Genomic DNA, 13,491 nt, shown 5'->3' with positions numbered 1-13,491 from the left:
TTTGAATTACTGACTTTAAATGTAATTTCTAGTTTACAGTTTCCAACAGTACAGTTTATTGGCTAGTGTGTTGCTATCAAAGTGAGCATGCAGTACATTCCATGCTTCCTTAGGAGTTATGCATGAGGTGACAAGATAGAGTTGTGCACCTTGAATATTCGGAAGAATTGTTGAAAATGTTCTTTCCCTTTTCCTGTTGAAATCTGCCCTTGTTTGATCATTGGCTGTCTCTGTCAATACCTCTGTTTCAGTCACATGGTCCCATAGGCCTCTTCCTCTCAATAAATGTTCCATTTGAAATTTCCATGTGGCCCAATTATTTTCTCCCAACTTATCAATTGATATTTTATCTTCCATTGTCAAACTATTTCAACCACAAATGTAATATTCCCTTCTTTGATTTAGATCTATTTCTCCCTTTATATGACTTGAGAAAATAGAATGTCAATCAATATTTTACTTCCAGTTTATCTTGGTATTTCACAATAGCTTCAAGACAAAGGAAACGAATCACCCAGCACTTGTGATAAAATATCCATGTAAATCCTGTGCCATCCAACAAATATTGTTCTACAGTAATCCTCAGTATCTACTGGATTACTTGTACTAATAATTTTAAAACAGTTTCATCTGTTTAAGCACTATTAGAGCATTCCTGGGCCCATAACCTGTTGATATGTGTTTATTCATTGAGTTATTCCTAACTACAAGTGGCAGCACTTATTTCAATATTTTAACACAGTACTTATTATAATTGTAAAGATTTTTTTCTCTTGCCAGAGTAACAGTTGTGTCATGTGATACACATTTGTGCTGTATGGCACATACATCTTAACTATAAGGAAACAACAGCGAGAAAGACTGTTGGTCAGTTTGTTTGATTGAATGCTGATGAAATAAGCATGTTGGCTTGCCAACTAGACTTGCATCATCTGGCAGTTTTGCAGGCAGTATAATTTGAAATACTGGGCCAAAATAGTTGCTCATTTAATGTAATAATAAATTATAAGTCATGTATATTACAAACATTTTTCCGTAATTTTCATAATATTTCCATGATGAACACAACTGTTAGATAGTTTGGTTTCTTACATTCTGACAGCTTTTGCTAATTAAATATTAATTTTTAAAAGTAAGCTACTTTTTCAGCACTGGAGTGACTATAAATACTGTAGTCTTTCTCCATCTAGGCATTATTGATCTAAGTATGACAGTTTCTACCAAAATAAAAAAAATATTTCAACTTTTTTGAAATATTTACTGTTACAGTGATTAAACATGACATTGACATTTGAGTATGTTTTATGAGAAAACTTGGCACAGGAGATTTATACATAAAAATAATATATATATATATACACATCTATTCTCATTTAATACACAAAATAATTTTCATGCAGTTAGTTAATTTAAGAGAAGAGAATGCTGTTGTTAGTATCCACATCAAATTGATAGCAAGGGGAAACTTAAACTATCAACCATTTGATTGAACCTTCAGAAGTTAAGGATGTGGTATGGATAAAGTGCACAGGATCAGTCTGCTGGACAATGTGCTTGTTGGAAAAATATTTGTTCTTATAAATTTGAATTTACTTTGCGTATCTTAATGAAGTTGTGTAAAGTCTGAGTAACCATTAGTAGTATGTTGTACAAAAAGAAAAGAATTTTTACTGAATATTTTTACTAAAGGTTTGTCACTGAATTTTCATTACTTAGTTTCAACTCAGACTTAAACTAATCTGAGTGCAAGAAGAGTTTCATGTTAAGAATAAAAATACTTTTATCATATTACACTTTTTAAATTTCATTTGCATATTTTGTAGAACATCCTATATCATTGTAAAATGCTCTTTTTTTTAAAGTAAAACTATTTATCAGTTAGTTTCTCTTTCCTTATGCTACATGGGTTTAGTCTGTTTGACTAACCTTGTAATCATCACAGAAAATATGAGAAATCTAAATTACTTTTTCTTTCTAAATTTGCTACAGATCGCAACATAAAGTTACAACTATTTATCTTAAATAGCATGTAGCTTGTAAAAGTTTGTTTTATTTTGTTTTACTGCTCTTTGAACAATGTTTAACTAGCAAATAGCACAAAATCACCCAACAGGAGTATAGAAAGATTAGGATAAAGAAAATTTCAGGTTACCTTACATGTTTTTAAATAATATATGTTATGATACATTCCTTTGAGTGAAAAAAAAATATTTCTGCTAAATTTTATCTAACGAAGTAAATTTTTAATTTTTAAATTCTAGTTACTTTGATCAGAAATGTACAGTTGCTGTATTTATTAATATATATAAGAAATAAGAAGTTTCTTTGTAATTATCATGATCACAATATTTCTTATAGTACTTTGATTTCCACATTATGGATAATTTTAACTGTTGCAAGTAATTTAGGTATCATCATCATAATTTGAATACATAATAGTAAATGTTGTGTTGACATTGTTTTCCTAAAACCTGGGTGAATCTGTTTGCACTGAATTAAATATCAAGTATCATAATCCATCACAAGAATCTTTGCTAGTTTAGTTTTTAGAGAAAATGTAAAAGTAATAGTTTCTAATAGATAAATAGTTAATTTAGTTCTAGTAGAGGTGTTTTGTGAAAATATATTAAGAGAAATTCACAGAGAGGTATTAACCTTTTTTTCATCTTATTACTTTGCGTATCACATTAAAAGTTTATGATTAAAAAACTAACTTAACTATGATACTAAATAAATGGTGGTTAGAAAAGGTCTCTTAAAAATCTGCAAACAATATGAAAATAAGAATATGAGTCTCACAAAAAAAAAATTATTGAGTGATGAGCTTGACAACTAATTGATTAGCAAACCCATTATTTATCCAATGCTAGATCAATGCCTGTTGGCTTTAGTATATTATGCATTAATTATGTAGCAGTATTACTTATTTTCTGCCAACTTGTTTTGAAAAGGTTAAATAAAATTAATGAGGTGTTTCATTGGATTTGAAATCTCATTTCAATATTCATATTTTGAGGTACAGTTTTGAAGAGGAATCTGAGATGTTAGTTAAAATTTATATTTCTCTTTCTACTAGGAGTTGATGTTATTGTGCCAGCAAATTTGTCTGAAGGAGGCATTTTATCCTTCATACTTCTTGAACAGTTCTCTAGTGTGATGTGAAAGGCTTAAGGCTTTTCAATGATCTGCTCAAGAAGAAGGAATTTGCTTTTGCAATGTGCAGTCTGTTAAAATAAAGATAAAATGTGGCAAGTACATTTAGGAGAATTTAAGTGAATATATGAAGGAGTTGTGAGAATGACAAATGTTTCCTCTTACAGAAGACCTGATTTGTTATTTTTTGAAAATTATTTTGTTGGGAAATGAAAGTGTGTATATCAATTTTGAAATTATGCATTTGATTCCAACGTTTCAACAAATGTTTATTACCTACCACCTCACAAAGTATTTGCACTGTCACACAGTATTGTATTTAGTCATAAGCACTGTAGTATTGCACACAAAATTTCCAACATAACTGGTCTGAATGCTGCTGTGACAAGGTAATGGATGTAAGAGTCTTTCAAATTTAACAAAAGAGTAGATTTTCTTCTTGCATGACTTATTAAAAATTAAAATTTGACTGAATTGAAGTATGAAATTCCCTGTAATTATGTAATTATATGTATACCATACACGGATTCTAAATTTAAATGTCAACTTACAGTTCAATCATGTTGCTGTTTGGATAAGTTAGACCATTATATTTTTCACACCTTGAATATAATTTTCATTACACTTACTGGTAACAGAAAAGAAAAAAAAAGTAGACTTAATGATGAGCATCTCTTGAAGTATGGATATTTCAGTTAGAATAAGTTTTATGAAATTGAATATGTATCTGAAATTTGAGTAAATAGGATTAATCATTTTATATCCACCTCTAGGAGGTTCTCAAGCCTTTGACACTCAAAGAACATCATATACAGAACATGCAAAGAAAACTATCTCCTACTTTTGCATTCTCAGAGTAACATATGCAAAAGCTTATTTTGACTCTGGGGTTCTTTCAAAACCATCTTTGCAGCTCATGTTAAACATTTCTACTAGTTCAGCTCTCTTGTGGTATTTTCATGTTTAAGTTTGAAGGCTTGACTCAAACTAGGGCAGAAATGGAAGAATGGTTAAAGGCTGCAGGTGAGGATAATAGCTTTGATAATGTAAAATCTGTTTTTCTAGGAGCACACATTTTATTTCAGGAAGTCTGCTACACTTGTATTAATATATAAAATTGTTTTCAGTAATAATACATATTCTCCAACATGTATTTTTTTATTTGTATTTGTATCAAAAAAAGTAAAATTTTGGGTTTGCAAAATGACAGTGTTTACATTACATTATAGAGCTGGGTGATTAACTCAATTGATAAGTATAATCTTTCATGGTCTGTAACACTTACTACAGTCTCATGAAATAATTGATTTGTCAAAATTACAACTAATTTGATTAATGTCCCCAAATAATCAACTTATAAAAACAATGTTTCTGCATATTACTGTTTCAGTTATTTCAACTTTCTAAGTTATTGAAATGTTTAATTTATCTTTGTTTTTAGTAAATTCAGAGCTATTCAGTTTAATGAGAATGGGTAATTTTTTATTATTATCATTATTGATATTAGAATTAATTGAAATCTCGTGAGTTTGTTTGTTTGTTTTGGAATTTCGCACAAAGCTATTCGAGGGCTATCTGTGCTAGCCGTCCCTAATTTAGCAGTTTAAGACTAGAGGGAAGGCAGCTAGTCATCACCACCCACCGCCAACTCTTGGGCTACTCTTTTACCAATGAAAAGTGGGATTGACCGTAACATTATAACGCCCCCACTGCTGGGAGGGCGAGCATGTTTGGCGCGAATCGGCGTGAACCCGCGACCCTCAGATTACGAAGCGCACGCCTTAATGTACTAGGCCATGACAGGCCCTGAAATCTCGTGAGAATAATCTGCTAGTTGAATGCTATGCACAATTAATCAGTTGTCAAATTCCATTAACCATCTGGCTCTGCTATTTAGACTTAATATTTGTCAGCACTTCATGTTTAAGGAGAGACAGTTTGCCAAGTTACATATGAAATAGAGATAATCTATTTATCCACTTTATAACCACTTTAGTTGGTTATAGAACTTATAGAAAGTGTAATAATGTTTTAGATCTACTTTTATTACTGTTAACAAGTACACTTTGTGATATGAGATTTAAAACATGAATTAATCATGATATATTTTCTAAGGTACTATTTAAAATGGCTGGTATGAGAGAAGCACTAGTAGAGGTGTGAACAATGTTTCAACCTTGTTGGTCATTGTCAGGTACACAAAGAAAGAACGGTTACTGACCAGTAGATGACCACATGTTTGAAAACAGTGGTCAGCTACCAGTCAGTAGCCCTTTCTTTCTTTTGTGAACCTGACATTGTTTGCTCCTCTACTAGTGCTTTCTACCCATACAGTCATTTTAAATAAAAAATTTTCTCAACATGTGGGTTTTCTTGTCATCGTGGATTACTTGAAGATTTGATACTGTAATAACTGTATTGGAATTGAAGTTGTTAGTTTTCCTGTACTCTAACACTTGATGATTCTACACTATAATGAACCATACTTGAATTATAAAGATTTTATTCTTCATCTCACTTATACTAACACTCAGTGATTCCATACTAAAATAACTGTATTTGGATTATAATGATCTCATCCTCAGTTTACTTATACTTGACATTTCAACACTTTAGTAATTGTACTGCATGTGAATTATCACAAGTTGAATTATAGTTTGGATGGCAATAACCTTAACAGTGTCGTGAAAGAATGGATTTGGCATAACAGTCAATCAGTCTCTAAAGCCATCCAAGCAATGTGCTGTTACAAATAGGATTTTAGGTTGTATCCTCAAAATATTCGATAAAAATTCAAGGAGGTTATAATTTCATTGTACAGGTCACTGGTTATGTCACATTTGGAATACTGTGTTATATCTTGGGCTTCTTAGGAAAGACATTGAATTGTTGGAAAGAGTTTAGAAAAGAGTTACTAGAACGGTGCCTAGGATGGAAGGGTTACCATATGAGGAGAGGCTTAAATCTTTCAAAGTGTTCTGTTTTGAAAAAAGAAGTGTTAGAGGGTATCTGATTGAAGTGTTTAAGATTTTAAAGAAAATTGATGATATTAATGCATCACCCTTTTTTATATTTAACATTGAGAATAGTGGAACAAAGGATACAAGTAAACTGTGGCAGTGCATGAGTCATGTTCAGCTCAGACAACTTTATTTGTCTAAAACAGTTGTTGGCCTTCAAAATGAGTTGCTTTCAGATATTCTAGAGGCAATAAATTTAAAAGAGTTTAATAAAATGCTTGATAAGTATCTGGTTTTACGTTTTTGTTTTGTTTTTCTAAGTTATTAAAATGTTTAATTTTTCTTTGTTTTCAGTGAATTGAGGGCTATTCAGTTTGGTAAAAATTAGTAAGTGTTTTTTTGTTCTTATTTCAATTATTGAAATCTCATGTGAATAGTCAGCTAGTTGAATGCTATGCACAATTTATCAGTTATCAAATTCCATTAACCATCTGACTCTGTTATTCAGACTTAACTAATAATACTGTAACTTAATATTTGTCAACACTTCAGGTTTGAGGAATGACAATTAGCCATGTTATGGATGAAATAGAGATCATCTATGTTCTCAGTATTTGTAGAATGGTTAGTTAGTTAGTTATATAAATTAGAGAAAGTTTAACAATATTTCAGATCAACTTTTATTACAGTTAACAAGTACACTTTCTGATATTAGATTTAAAACGTAAATTAATCATGGAATATTTTGTAAAGTACATGCACTCGTACTTTTCATCTTTCAAATAACATATTTTATATCATCTTATGAATGGTTAAATGTCAGTTTCACCTCAGAGTACAATCATTGTTCTGATAGGAAGTTAATGATCAGTTTTGATGAAGTTGTAATGACTGTTGCTGCATGGTTAGAAAACCAGAAACATTTGACAGGTAAGGGAATATGCCTACTGTGTACATCATTAGCACATATTGTTTGGGACATTTTGTAGTTAAATAAAATTTATTAAATGCAATACTATGAGTGGTATAAAATATATATTTAGCTTTCTTTGATAGTTGAGAGAAATAAAAAGAAAATTGATAAATATTTTATTTCTTGTTTCTCATGTTTGTTCATGGTGTATAATTATAAAAGTAACTAAAATGTAAAATTGAATCTTTTTAGGTTGAGATGGGGTAGAGAAAATATGAGATAAAACATTGAATTAGGTGAAAAAAATGTTTGAAATATACTGAGGAGATTTTACACAAAATAAAGTTACGATTTTTGTGATGAGGAAAAGTATTTTTAATTTCGAAACAAAAACTACTCTGCAAATGAACTATTAAAAAAACTTAATGTTTTCATCGACAAAGTTTTATTTTACTTTTAATAAAATACTTCACTAAAAATATAATTTTTTGTGTGAAAAACTGATTGCTAAGTTGTGTGAAAATATACACTTTTTAAATATTAGAAGTATTAAACTTAAAAAGACTTTAAACAAGTGCAAAGAGGTCACGTGGTTGGCTATATGGACTGAACTTATATTGAGAGAGTTAACTGATGAAGTAGTAATGTCGTTCAACCAAAGCCAAAAGTTTATTTTTAAAATGTGCTCTATTTTCGATTTTGTATTCCTCTTGTGAAGTAAAAATCTTAAAACAAAGTAACCCATGTACATCAACAAATAGTATGAAGTTACAATGCAAAAGATATATTGATTGAACAAGCCATATGGATGGTAAAAACTTCAAGTCTTTTAAAAAAAAGTGTTCTGTTTCGAGTTGTTTTTATCTTCCTTTTAAGGCAAAATTCTTAAACAAAATAGCCCATGTATTCAGTCAGGAAGTTCCTGGGTTATAATACAAAACGTTATGGTAACTGTACCAGCCAGTTCTGATTGATGTATGCTAATGCACAGACATACATACACAGGGTATCATTTTAACAATAAAACATAGACTTGTCAATTTCACAGTTTAGTAACTATATTGTGTTTATAATGACAGAGATGAGTAAACATAGTTTGACAATAAAGTTACATAAAGAAATGACTTTTACTCTTCAACTTGATCTTGTAATATTAGGCCTGATGAAGTTCCAACAGCAAAACCTCAGCTGATATAGGTTAAATTTATTGCTAAGATATGCAGTACAAATTTCACACTTTCTTTAATTGTTTTTAAATACACTGCTAGTTGTTTTTAAGGTACTATTACTATATATTTCATTTTTCATTATCTCTTATGTATATTTATTGATTAAGACTTTGGTTTTCTTTGTTAATATGTAAAGCACAATTGCACAGGTCATGACATTTATTGAGTGTTTTTGATACTATACATCTGGACACATTTCTGTCACATAGCTTTGTACAAAATTCAAAATGCACAAAAAAAAGTGTCTAGAATGAAATTATTCCTGGTGATTTCTGTAAGCAGTTGCTGCACATACAGAGGAGCGTGGCAAGAAGTATGTATGTGTTTTCTAAAGAAAAGCCACATTGGGCTATCTGCTTAGCAATTAAGGGAATCAAACACCTGATATTAGCATTGTTTTCCATAGACATACCACTGTACTGGTGGGGGACAGGCATGAAGTTAATGAAGCAGTAAGAATATAGTGTTATGCATTTACTTTTATGTTATTTATTTTTCATTTAAATGTTTTGCTTCAAAGTGAAACAATTATGTCACTCTCTTTTCTTTGTTTCATCTCAATGTATCCACTCTGTGCATATAAATTGTTAAACTCACTTTATTTTTACATTTACTTGATATTTATTCACCAATTTCAGTTTGAAATGATCATAGTGAACTTTTACTCAATTTGTTATGTAAATGGCATTTTATTTTAGAACTTAAATCATGAAATAACATGTAAACATTCTTCATTTTTTACATCCTCAGGTGCAAGAGTTTTAAGTGTAGAAACAGCTGCAGTGAGACTTTTCAATGGTGTTGAATCATTTGGTAATGTGGAATACTCATTGATATTTAATAGAGGTAACAGAGGTGAATACTTCATTTTGTGATAACTGTTTATATGGATAGGCATTACTGAGAACCACAACCAAAAGTATTGTTCCAACATCTGTTATCAAAGAAGGTTGTTGTATTCTTTTACATATATATATATTTCTATTGTTATTAATTTTTTATATTCACATCATGTATAAGAAAATTGTTTATTTTGTTTGACAGCCGTTTTTGTATATTTTCTTGTTCCAACAATTTCACTATTTAAGTATATATATATGCCTGTACATGTTGAAATGCTCAAACATTGTTTTCTATTAAACTGTAAATAGCCAGCTTAGTGCATGTGATACTTAAGAAAACTAGCAATATTTTTGCTTTATTTGATTTTTTTCTTCGCAGTGATACTTTCAAGGAAGAAGAACATTATTTGAAAATGTAGATTTTGATCTTGAAGTTTCAGAATCTTCCATTTTACACTTTATACCTATTTTGTCACCATCTGAATATTTTCAAACTGGACCTTCTTTCTTTTGAGTCATTTAGTATAAGATTTTAATCTTCATCCATAATTAATTTTATGAGGTGTAAATAGTAAGTTCAACTTACTTTATATTCACTTAAAATTTTCAGTTATTGGGAAAAGGCTACAGAAAAAGTATACTTGTTTTTTGTGTAGAACTTTGTTTATTTCTACTATTTAAATCAAAACAATAGCCTCAAATCATCACATAATACGATGAAGAATCACAAGGAAAGAATGAATTTGATTAGGCAATAAATTTTCAATGAATCAATGAATTCTTATTCTATCTTTAAATGTTTTCTGATACTGATAGGTAACTTCCACTCACATAAATGACTATTCTTGTTCGGTACTACTCTCTCAATGCAAAATTGTTTTACACATGCATCAAGCCCCAAAGTTCTTACCCATCTGTAATTAACTTATTCCAATGTGTGTTGCATGTAAATTATCATGTATAACCCGCTACCAACAACAGTGCGACAAACTTTTTGATGCATGTTTGTTTGATTCTGAACTATTATTCGTGGTTTGACAAAACGTGTGATGTAATGTTATTTTCTACTGTCTTCAGGTGTTAAATTTTTATACATCTTTCTGTCAATTTCGCTCAACAAAGTTATTATTTATTATACTATAGTGAAATTTCTAACTTATTGAGCTATTCCAAAATGGAATTATTTTATATTTTTACCTCGTTACAGATCTTCTTACGTTACTAAACATTTTTATTTACTTCTGCCAACATAGTTGTGTTTCGTTATTCATTTTGCATTATAAATACTATGTTGTTACTCCAGAGGTAATGTGTACTATCAGCACATTTATACAGTCTTCCAGTAGCGATACGTTATGAGAAAATGTTTGGCTTCAACTTCGTTAGTTGATTGATCAATCAATGAGCTGACTTTTATCAGGCCTCATTTTTAGTTTTGAGACTCACTTGTGTTTCACATACAGTCCCCCAATTTTAGTGATATAAGACATTATGAGGTTTTGAATAATTTATTTTTAATATTATCTGTAGTCATTTGTATTATATGACATAAATTGTGTTAGATTGGGTCAACACTAACTTCTCCCAGTACTGTACAACTTTTTTAGGTTAAGCTTTTTATTTTAGAGCTTAGCGGTATCCTTTGTCCTGCACTATTCGATTAGGCTTAAAAAGTGTCTGTTAATTTCAGTATACTTGTGATTATTCTTCCAGGTTAATCAATAGCTAGATTAACCATTTTGTTTTCATCAATATCTAACATTTACAATCAATATTTATTTCGCTACAGTTTCCTACCAGTGATTTTGTTTAATTTATAATTCAAACCTTTTCTTTTGTGTAAGCCCCTGAGGTATGGGATCTTCCATAACTGTGCCCATTATTGCTCACTCTTTCTATAATGCCAGATCCCATTTCAAGCTGATCATATATTTTGAACTTTCCTCAACCTTTACTGCAGAACCTTCTTGTGCAAAAAAATTCCAACCATTTACTTGGCTTGTCTCAGCCACTTTTTGTTTTAGATACGTTTTACAGTATATTCTCTTTATCTTGACATTGTTTTATAATGTTTGTGTGTTTCTTTTGAAAGTGGGTACATGCCTAACCCTATAGAAACATTAATTATATTTGCCTTGACTTTAATGGGAATGTATGAGTGCTATTAAGTTTACATAAACAGTTATGACTAGGTGAAATGGTGATGACAACAGTTATCTTTATTCGACTGTTATAACTGTTTATCTTATGTAAGCTTGTATGTTGTATAATTCTTAATTTTTTAATGTTATAATATAGCATGTAGATTCACAATTGTTAGCTCTTCTGATACATTTAACTGCAGTTACACCTGTACTTGTTCTTTGTATTAAAAGCACACAATAATAATTTTATTTTTGTATCTATGAACATTTTCTACATACCATTTGTTTGTGTTTATTGACATTTTAAAATAATAATAATAATAATAAAAGAGAACAAATAATTATTAATTCAGAACTTTCTTATTTGGACATCACAATAAAACATTTTGTTGAACATATATTCTTTATTAATTATATCATATTATGATTGCATAAAAATGAAAATGAAATAAGAAACTGTTTTGTCAATATATTTTCTTATTCAGTATTAAATCAATTAAGGAACCATGAACTTGGTCTAAAGGTTTTATGAGTTAGATGAAAATACAAAATTGAGATCAGTTAATGCACTCATTTCTTCCAAAAGAGATTGTTTATCACTTTATATGTCACTAAAAACATTTTGCCATTTAACTTTGGGAGTTCACTGTTACCTGGGATATACACATTAGTTTACCTACAGCTTATTTCTTGTTAAAAATTTCCTCTTACCATTTGTGTACAGGGGTTGGACAAGAAAAACATGCTCCCTCTTGCAAATGTTATTACTTTGTTATGTCCTTTATAAGATAACAGAAACATATGTAAATATGTAAATAAACTATGTTTATTAGACACAGTTACTGAGATCTGTTTGAATATTAATGTATTTTTCAGTGCATAAGAATCCCTATTTTCAAGACTACGTTCAGGTAAAAATATTTTTCAAAGTTATCATTTATTTATTTGTTTAACATAAGCATAATCTTTTATTATTTTTATAATACTTCAAAAGTAATGTACACAATATAATAAAATATGGTTGTTTCACACATATACATGAAAACATTGTTCATTCATTATGAAAAATTTCAAATTCTTCTTTTTCATCACAGATTTCACTGAAAACAAGTTCTGAAAGTTCACTCTCACATGTACTTAAACAATATTATCTTTGGTGCCATTAAGGCAATTCTTTTATGTGAGCAAAAAATGCTGACATCACATTTTTAAATACCTTTTATCACAGTTTCACAACTTTGGGAAGAAAAAAAGGTTTGGTACTTTGAAACATTCAGGAAACAAAATAACTGCTTACTTGCCATAAACCCATCCAAAGTCTTTAAAAAACAGTGTTAAAAAGGAAATAAATTAAGGCTGTTCCATACATTCAATGCAAAAACATTATTAATTCATTATAAAAACCTTCAAAATCTTGTGCATCACTGCATTCACTGCCAATGAAATCAAGATATGAAGGCTCACTCATCTGAGTCATCACTTTCCTCAAACAGGATATCATCTTCACTACCATAAAGAAAATTGCTTTTGTCACATTTCTTAAATGCCTTTATTACAATTTTAGTCTTCACTCTGTCCCATGAGCTTTTCACCCACTGTCATCCAATTGGAATGCTTGGTCCCTTCCTTCTTTTGGTAGGAGTCACTTTGCAGCTGACCATCTGCATCCATTTTTTGAACTCGTTGCACATGAAGCATTTGAAGGACAAATTGATAGATACATCCAGTGGTTGTAATTGGCTTATAGGTCCACCACGTATAACAGCCTGTTGGGTCTTCATTTGGGCAATTTTTTTCTTAATTGCATCAGTCTTATGTGCTCTAAAAGAATCCCATACAAGCAAGGCTGAGGCTTTCAATAACCCACTTTGACATTTAGCCCACACTTTGTCTAGCCACAACTACATTCCATCATCCATCCATCCATTGGGATGGAGATGAAGAAGAATACCACTTGGCAACTTCTCTTATGGCAAGGTCTTTCTTTTAAATATCAGTTTTGGTGGAAGTTTTAAACTGTTGGCACAGCATGATAATACTACTTACTATGTAATGGATTTTCTCATGCTCACTTGTTTTTATAATTATACTCCTAGTGCCTCATCCATATTAGCAATTTGAGATAGCCCAAAATTTGTTGATTTTCTTGTGTTGATTATATATGCATGGGATTCTAAAATTTTATTCTCAAGCCCTTCTGGCATCCTTTGTGCTATTTTGTTTTTGTTTGTATTACTAGGTTTTTACATT

At 30.2% G+C, this 13,491-nt stretch overlaps 1 long non-coding RNA gene across 1 annotated transcript in view; it reads left to right on the top strand.

Annotated features, from left to right (window-relative positions):
* Window positions 1-13,491, top strand: part of LOC143226168 (uncharacterized) — a 30,404-nt gene that overhangs the window by 4,742 nt on the left and 12,171 nt on the right. The window contains exons 2-4 of the long non-coding RNA XR_013014409.1: window positions 3,927-4,176; window positions 6,468-6,500; window positions 9,006-9,101. This is a non-coding gene — a long non-coding RNA (uncharacterized LOC143226168). The remainder of the gene's footprint in view (window positions 1-3,926; window positions 4,177-6,467; window positions 6,501-9,005; window positions 9,102-13,491) is intronic.

This window comes from Tachypleus tridentatus, chromosome 9 (assembly GCF_004210375.1).
Source record: "Tachypleus tridentatus isolate NWPU-2018 chromosome 9, ASM421037v1, whole genome shotgun sequence".
NCBI lineage: Eukaryota > Metazoa > Arthropoda > Merostomata > Xiphosura > Limulidae > Tachypleus > Tachypleus tridentatus.
The sequence above is the reverse complement of the archived record's forward strand: the minus strand, read 5'-3'. Positions and strand labels throughout refer to the sequence as shown.